Here is a 7,307-nt window from a genome sequence, read left to right on the forward strand (position 1 = left end):
ATCTGATTTTCTCTTACGTCCTAGAGGATGCTGGGGACTCCAAAAGGACCATGGGGTATAGACGGGATCCGCAGGAGACATGGGCACACTATAAGACTTTTACTGGGTGTGAACTGGCTCCTCCCTCTATGCCCCTCCTTCAGACCTTAGTTAGATTATGTGCCCAGGAGAGACTGGACACACACTAGGGGAGCTCTACCAAGTTTCTCTGGAAAAGACTTTATGTTAGGTTTTTTTATTTTCAGAGAGTCCTGCTGGCTACAGGCTCTCTGCGTCGGGGGACTGAGGGGAGAGAAGTCAGACCTACTTCTGCTGAGTTAAGGGCTTTGCTTCTTAGGCTACTGGACACCATTAGCTCCAGAGGCTTCGATCACTTGGTGCGCCTAGCTGCTTGTTCCCGGAGCTGCGCCGTCAACCCCCTCACAGAAGCCAGAAGAGAGAAGCCGGGTGAGTATGCAGAAGGCAGAAGACTTCAGTGACGGCAGAAGACTTCAGTAACGGAGGTACAGCGCAGCGGTCGCGCTGTGCTCCATGCTCCCACACACCAACGGCACTCACAGGGTGCAGGGCGCTGGGGGAAGAGTGCCCTGGCAGCAAGTTACTGAGGTTTTTTAACTGGCAAAACAGCATATTAGAGGTGCCTGGGCACTATGTATGAACCCCCGCCAGTATAAAATTTTAAATTTAAGCGGGACTACAGCGCCGGGAAGAGGCGGGGCTTATCCGCACAGCTTACCAGCGCCATTTTCTCTCTTCACAGTGCATGCAGAGATGCTGGCCCGGACCTCCACTCTCCTTACAAGTACTGGGAGCAAAACGGGGGGGGGGGGGGGGGGCACAGTAAATTGGTGCTATATAATACAGAAAAGAAAAGGGGCGACCCGGCACTGGTCTCAATGTAAATGAAATAACAGATGATAAATAAACCAAAAATAGGACAATTAAGATATAATTACAAGATTATCAAGTCTCTGTCCAGTATGGTGGTGCGCCCAGAGCCAGAAGGAACATATGTCAGCAAAGGGAGAGAAAAGGAAGGCTCTTGTGTGGGCACATTCTTAAATAATTGAAATAAAGTTTTAGTTGTACATGATAGTTAGTGAAATGTAACTTTTAATGGATATACATTATAAAGAATATCTAATGATTACCCATTAAGCAACATAGGATCCAAAAAATAAATGTGATTTAAAATGAATATTAAATTTAATTTTTTTTTTTTAAATTGTTTTATAAAATAATGGAATGTTCTGGTCCTGTCTCACAGGATGTGATGAGAAAGGCTGTAGATACTTTGCTGTTCTACATCCATTTCAGCCCGACCAGTACAGAAAATCTGTATTGTTAGGACCCAAATATGGTCAATTGTCAAATATGAGAGAGCTGGACAAGTCCGGTAATGTATAGTGAGACATTACCCACTTCCCACCAGTCACCAACCAAATGTACTGTATAATTTATTGCTCAGAGGGTCTTGAGTACTTGTATAAACAGAGTATGCATACAAAGGGTAGGGATATTTTAGAGAAGAATGAAAACAAGTGGTGATACTGCTGTTGGTGTCAGATAACGCACATCACAAGGATAAAAAGTCTACTACACTGGGTATTCCCTGTGAGTCTCCCCCTCAGGTACTGACCCAGCCCAACACTGTATAGCTTCCAAGATCGGACGAGATCGGGCACTGGCAGTGTGGTATGGTAGTAGACAGATGGGTGGGTTAGACGCCAATGAGAGTGCACCTATATAAAAGGAAGATGTGATAAACGGTCACACAAAGGTGTGGATCTGCTTTCTACGTTAGGCTGGATGCAGTAGGTCCCACTAGGTGGTATTACGCATCCAGGATCATAGATGAGAGTCCACGGAAAGAAGAAAAAAAGAGTCAAGGATGGAAGCAGAGGGCAACGGTAATTATATGCAAGCAACCATTTACTGACATCAAAAATAGAAGCACAGCAACCATTTACTGACATCAAAAATAGAAGCACAGAATAATGCATGTTGAAAAGAAGCATTGATAATACGGCTTAGATGTCGGACAAATGAAATGACTCAATGTAACTCAAAAAATAAAAATGATAAAGGATTATACCATGGTCCTAAATTATATAACAATAATAATGATAACCAAGAGAGCTGGTTGAGATATCCCTAAATAATTATATGCATACAAGGTGATGCTGCTGACACAGGAGGAGCAGTGAATGGCATATATATACCAATTAATTAAACATATCTTATCACATTTGTCAGTAAAAAGGAATACACCAGTGGAAATGGAACACTGGTGCATATACTAATCAACAAGTGATATATGCTCAAAATTACCAACACAGGCGCTGCCTGTGTACATGACCTGTGTTGGGACCATAGCAAAAATGCCCTCAGGTGGCGTGGTTGGTGCTGGTGGACCCGCTGGCTCGGAAAACGCGTTTCACCCCGCAGGGCTTGTTCACTTCCTGGAGGTGCGGGTAGGAGAATCCGGGTAGTATAAATGTGTCTAGCAGTGCGGCGCTGGTCAATCAGCGCCGGCGCGTCACGATTAGGGGCGGGGAGGACGTGCGTAACAGCGCTACCGATAGGTCCCAGCCGCATGCCAAACAGCGCCGGCGCGTCTATGATAGGGGCGGAGAGGACGTTCATAACGGTGCCGCCAATAGGTCCCGGCCGCATGCATCCGCGGCTGTCAACTCCGTAATTGGGCCGCTGATCTGAGCGGCTATAGGGTGGGAGTGTACTCAGGCGGGACCATTAGGTAAAGTGACGCTGGAGGTGGAGTGGCCATGTTAGAGAGGGGCAATTTGCCCTTATTACAGAATGGCAGCGAGCGTGACTGGATAAATATAGCATATCTGGGTCTATGCCCCTTAGTACACAGACTAGGGGTGACAATGACCCGGCCGCTGTACCCAACGGCTTATTGAGAGACCAGTCTGGAGTGTGGAGAATGGGAGTATAATATGCATGGATTAGAAGGGGCCATATTTGTAAAGGGCAAGTTTGCCCAGTTTAATCGTAATGAAGAGGGGATGGACTGGAATGGGGAACTGAGTAGAGACCTTTGGAATAAGACATTAGAACCTAAGTATGTGGGGTGAAAACGGACATGAGAAGAAAAGGGGAGACATAAAAAAACGAAAACATAAAAAAACCCTATGAAGAATAATGATACCATTGGATACATAGTGAAAACGTGATTCTATGAAAATATGGGTTAATGACATATGACAAGAATGGAAAGGCAGATGAATCGATGTGTTTATGGAGATGTGAAAAAAGAGGGAGAAAATGGCAATGGGTGGGGGTGATGGTTAAGTGTGTGGATGGATTAGCATGCGGTGCACTGAGAAATGGAAAAATGAAGAAAAAGAGGGAGAAGGGAAAAAAGAGAAAAAGAAAAAGAAAAAAAAGAGAGAGAGAGTGGGAGATAGATGCGGATTGTGAGTGTGAATTGAAGGATTAAATAAATGACGAATGAACATGAATAAGGTGTGATGTGCTGACAAATAAACATTGTGAAAAAGTGAAGGGAAGAGGGGATGTGCATGCGTTACAATGTAATCGCCTGCAGCAGTGTGTAGTTATACTGAATCCATGTACACACACCTGCACTTAAACCGCATGAGTGTAACCCTGGATCCATGTATGGGAGATGGACTAGGAAAGATTGATTGTGTTAAAATGGGAAAAGAAAAAAGGGTGGGGAAAAGTGTGAATAGTGGGTGAGGGTGATGAACTAATGATGGGACAGATGCTGATAAAGGTGACAGAAGACAGTGTATAGCACGTAACTAGGGTGAAGGATAGAGAGGAGGAAATGAGGCATGATTATGATATTGAGTGAGGGGGGGTAAAGGGGGGGGGGAAGGAAGGGGGAAAGGGAAAAGAGAGAGAGAGAGAGAAGGAGAAAGAAAAAAGGGGAGGAAGAAAGGGCAGTGGGGAGAGAAAGGGGGTGAGGGAATGGGGGGTGAAAGAGAAAAGTGTGGAAGAAATGAAAAGATAATGGGGGATCGGGAGCAAGGGGAGAAAAAAAAAGTTAAATTGAAGTAAAGTTACAATGCATGTAGTAGGCAAATAAGGCAAGCTCATAAAAATACACCATAGTTGATGTTTTCGTTGAGTCCGGATGGTTTGAGGCTACCCAGTCGGAAGATCCACTCACTCTCCCTTTTCAACAATTCTTTGGTGATATCACCACCTCGAACCCCCAGATGGATACGATCAATACCAAACACTTTTAGTTCCTTTGTTGATCCTTTATGGGCAAGATGAAAGTGTCTGGCAACTGAGGTAAGTTGTTTCATTCACAAAAGATCTTGCTGGGCATTCCGAATATTGCCCATGTGTTCCAGAACTCTTTCCTTCAATTTACAAGTGGTCATGCCAATGTATTTCAACTCGCAGCTACAGGTTATGCAGTAAATAACTGCCTGTGTGTTGCAATTGAAAAAATGTTGTATTCTTATCGTTTGTCCATATCTGTCGATAACCATCTGGTTTTGTACCATCTGTGGGCATGACTTACAGTGGCCACATGGGAAAGAGCCGGTTGTCAAGGGTTTCTTCGGAGGTGAGGTCAAGAGATGGCTACGGACCAATTGATCTTTAATATTTTTAGATCTGCGCCAACTCATCTGAACAGGGGTATTGACGAATGGAAGTAGATCAGGATCAAGTTGTAATATCGGTAAATGTTTGGATATAGCGTCCTTCAACAATTTCCATTCTGGGCAGAAGGTGCCAATAAATCTGATGCTGTCCTCCTGTTTGGAAGTAGCCTTTTTCTTTCCAAAAATTAGTTTGTCCCTTGGGACCACTTTAGTTGCTGCATAGGCTCGTTTCAATGAGCGTTTGCTGTACCCCCTCGCTTGGAGACGATTGGTCAATTCCCAACTCTTCTTGTTGAAAATGTGGTCTTCAGAGCAGTTTCTTCTCAACCTTAAATATTCCCCTTTTGGGATGTTTTCGATGGTTGGTGGGAAGTGTGAGCAAGTCTGGAAAAGGACACTATTCGTCGCTGTCTCCTTACGGTACAGTTCGGTAGCCAAATACCCTGTGTCTGATTTGTAGATGTTGAGATCAAGAAAGGGAACTTTTTCTGAACCGATGGTATGGGTGAGCAAGATATTAAGATCATTGGTATTCAGAATCCTGATAAAGTCCAGAAGGAGTTCTTTGTTCCCGTTCCAAATGATAAATATATCGTCGATATATCTGAGCCACAGGGTAACATGTGTGGTATACTTTTAATTGGTGGTATTGAAGACAAAGAAATGCTCCCACCATCCTGGAAACAGATTTGCGTATGTGGGCGCGCAAGCTGCCCCCATTGCTGTCCCCCTGACTTGCAGAAAAAAAAATGATCCTGAAAGACAAAATAATTTTTTGCAAGAACAAAATTGAGCAGATTCAATAGAAAAGTTGAAAACTCACTCTCCCCTCCCTGGTCCAAGAAGTATTTGACTGCTTTGAGGCCATGTTGGTGATTGATACTGGTATACACAGAGTATGCATACAAAGGGTAGGGATATTTTAGAGAAGAATGAAAACAAGTGGTGATACTGCTGTTGGTGTCAGATAACGCACATCACAAGGATAAAAAGTCTACTACACTGGGTATTCCCTGTGAGTCTCCTCCTCAGGTACTGACCCAGCCCAACACTGTATAGCTTCCAAGATCGGACGAGATCGGGCACTGGCAGTGTGGTATGGTAGTAGACAGATGGGTGGGTTAGACGCCAATGAGAGTGCACCTATATAAAAGGAAGATGTGACAAACGGTCACACAAAGGTGTGGATCTGCTTTCTACGTTAGGCTGGATGCAGTAGGTCCCACTAGGTGGTATTACGCATCCAGGATCATAGATGAGAGTCCACGGAAAGAAGAAAAAGAGTCAAGGATGGAAGCAGAGGGCAACGGTAATTATATGCAAGGTACCCTGCTAGCAACCATTTACTGACATCAAAAATAGAAGCACAGAATAATGCATGTTGAAAAGAAGCATTGATAATACGGCTTAGATGTCGGACAAATGAAATGACTCAATGTAACTCAAAAAATAAAAATGATAAAGGATTATACCATGGTCCTAAATTATATAACAATAATAATGATAACCAAGAGAGCTGGTTGAGATATCCCTAATTAATTATATGCATACAAGGTGATGCTGCTGACACAGGAGGAGCAGTGAATGGCATATATATACCAATTAATTAAACATATCTTATCACATTTGTCAGTAAAAAGGAATACACCAGTGGAAATGGAACACTGGTGCATATACTAATCAACAAGTGATATATGCTCAAAATTACCAACACAGGCGCTGCCTGTGTACATGACCTGTGTTGGGACCGTAGCAAAAATGCCCTCAGGTGGCGTGGTTGGTGCTGGTGGACCCGCTGGCTCGGAAAACGCGTTTCACCCCGCAGGGCTTGTTCACTTCCTGGAGGTGCGGGTAGGAGAATCCGGGTAGTATAAATGTGTCTAGCAGTGCGGCGCTGGCCAATCAGCGCCGGCGCGTCACGATTAGGGGCGGGGAGGACGTGCGTAATGGCGCCGCCGATAGGTCCCAGCCGCATGCCAATCAGCGCCGGCGCGTCTATGATAGGGGCGGGGAGGACGTTCATAACGGTGCCGCCAATAGGTCCCGGCCGCATGCATCCGCGGCTGTCAACTCCGTAATTGGGCCGCTGATCTGAGCGGCTATAGGGTGGGAGTGTACTCAGGCGGGACCATTAGGTAAAGTGACGCTGGAGGTGGAGTGGCCATGTTAGAGAGGGGCAATTTGCCCTTATTACAGAATGGCAGCGAGCGTGACTGGATAAATATAGCATATCTGGGTCTATGCCCCTTAGTACACAGACTAGGGGTGACAATGATCCGGCCGCTGTACCCAACGGCTTATTGAGAGACCAGGCTTGAGTGCGGAGAATGGGAGTATAATATGCACGGATTAGAAGGGGCCATATTGGTAAAGGGCAAGTTTGCCCAGTTTAATCGTAATGAAGAGTGGATGGACTAGAATGGGGATGTCAAAGTCAGAAAAATATCATGCTACACGTTGCCATATATTCACCTCATGCACGTGCCTGCTGCACGTGCACATTCTCTCCCGTGCGTGCGGATATACGCAGTCGCGTGATGGCGCCTCGGCCATGCGCTCGAGTGCGTGGTATGTGCATTTACGGTAGAGTTTGTGTGCGTCTAGCGGGCGACTCAATCGTTTAATAATAAAACCAAATAGTATGTTTTATAGATAATGTTCCCCTTAATAATGACTGTAAGTTTGGTTAATGTA

At 45.0% G+C, this 7,307-nt stretch overlaps 2 pseudogenes; both read right to left on the reverse strand.

Annotated features, from left to right (window-relative positions):
• Positions 1-1,590: 1,590 nt before the first annotated feature.
• On the reverse strand, positions 1,591-1,709 carry LOC134941671 (5S ribosomal RNA; annotated as a pseudogene).
• Positions 1,710-5,604: 3,895 nt separating this feature from the next.
• Positions 5,605-5,723, reverse strand: LOC134939558 (5S ribosomal RNA; annotated as a pseudogene).
• Positions 5,724-7,307: the final 1,584 nt, after the last annotated feature.

The sequence above is a fragment of the Pseudophryne corroboree genome, chromosome 1 (assembly GCF_028390025.1).
Source record: "Pseudophryne corroboree isolate aPseCor3 chromosome 1, aPseCor3.hap2, whole genome shotgun sequence".
Lineage (NCBI taxonomy): Eukaryota > Metazoa > Chordata > Amphibia > Anura > Myobatrachidae > Pseudophryne > Pseudophryne corroboree.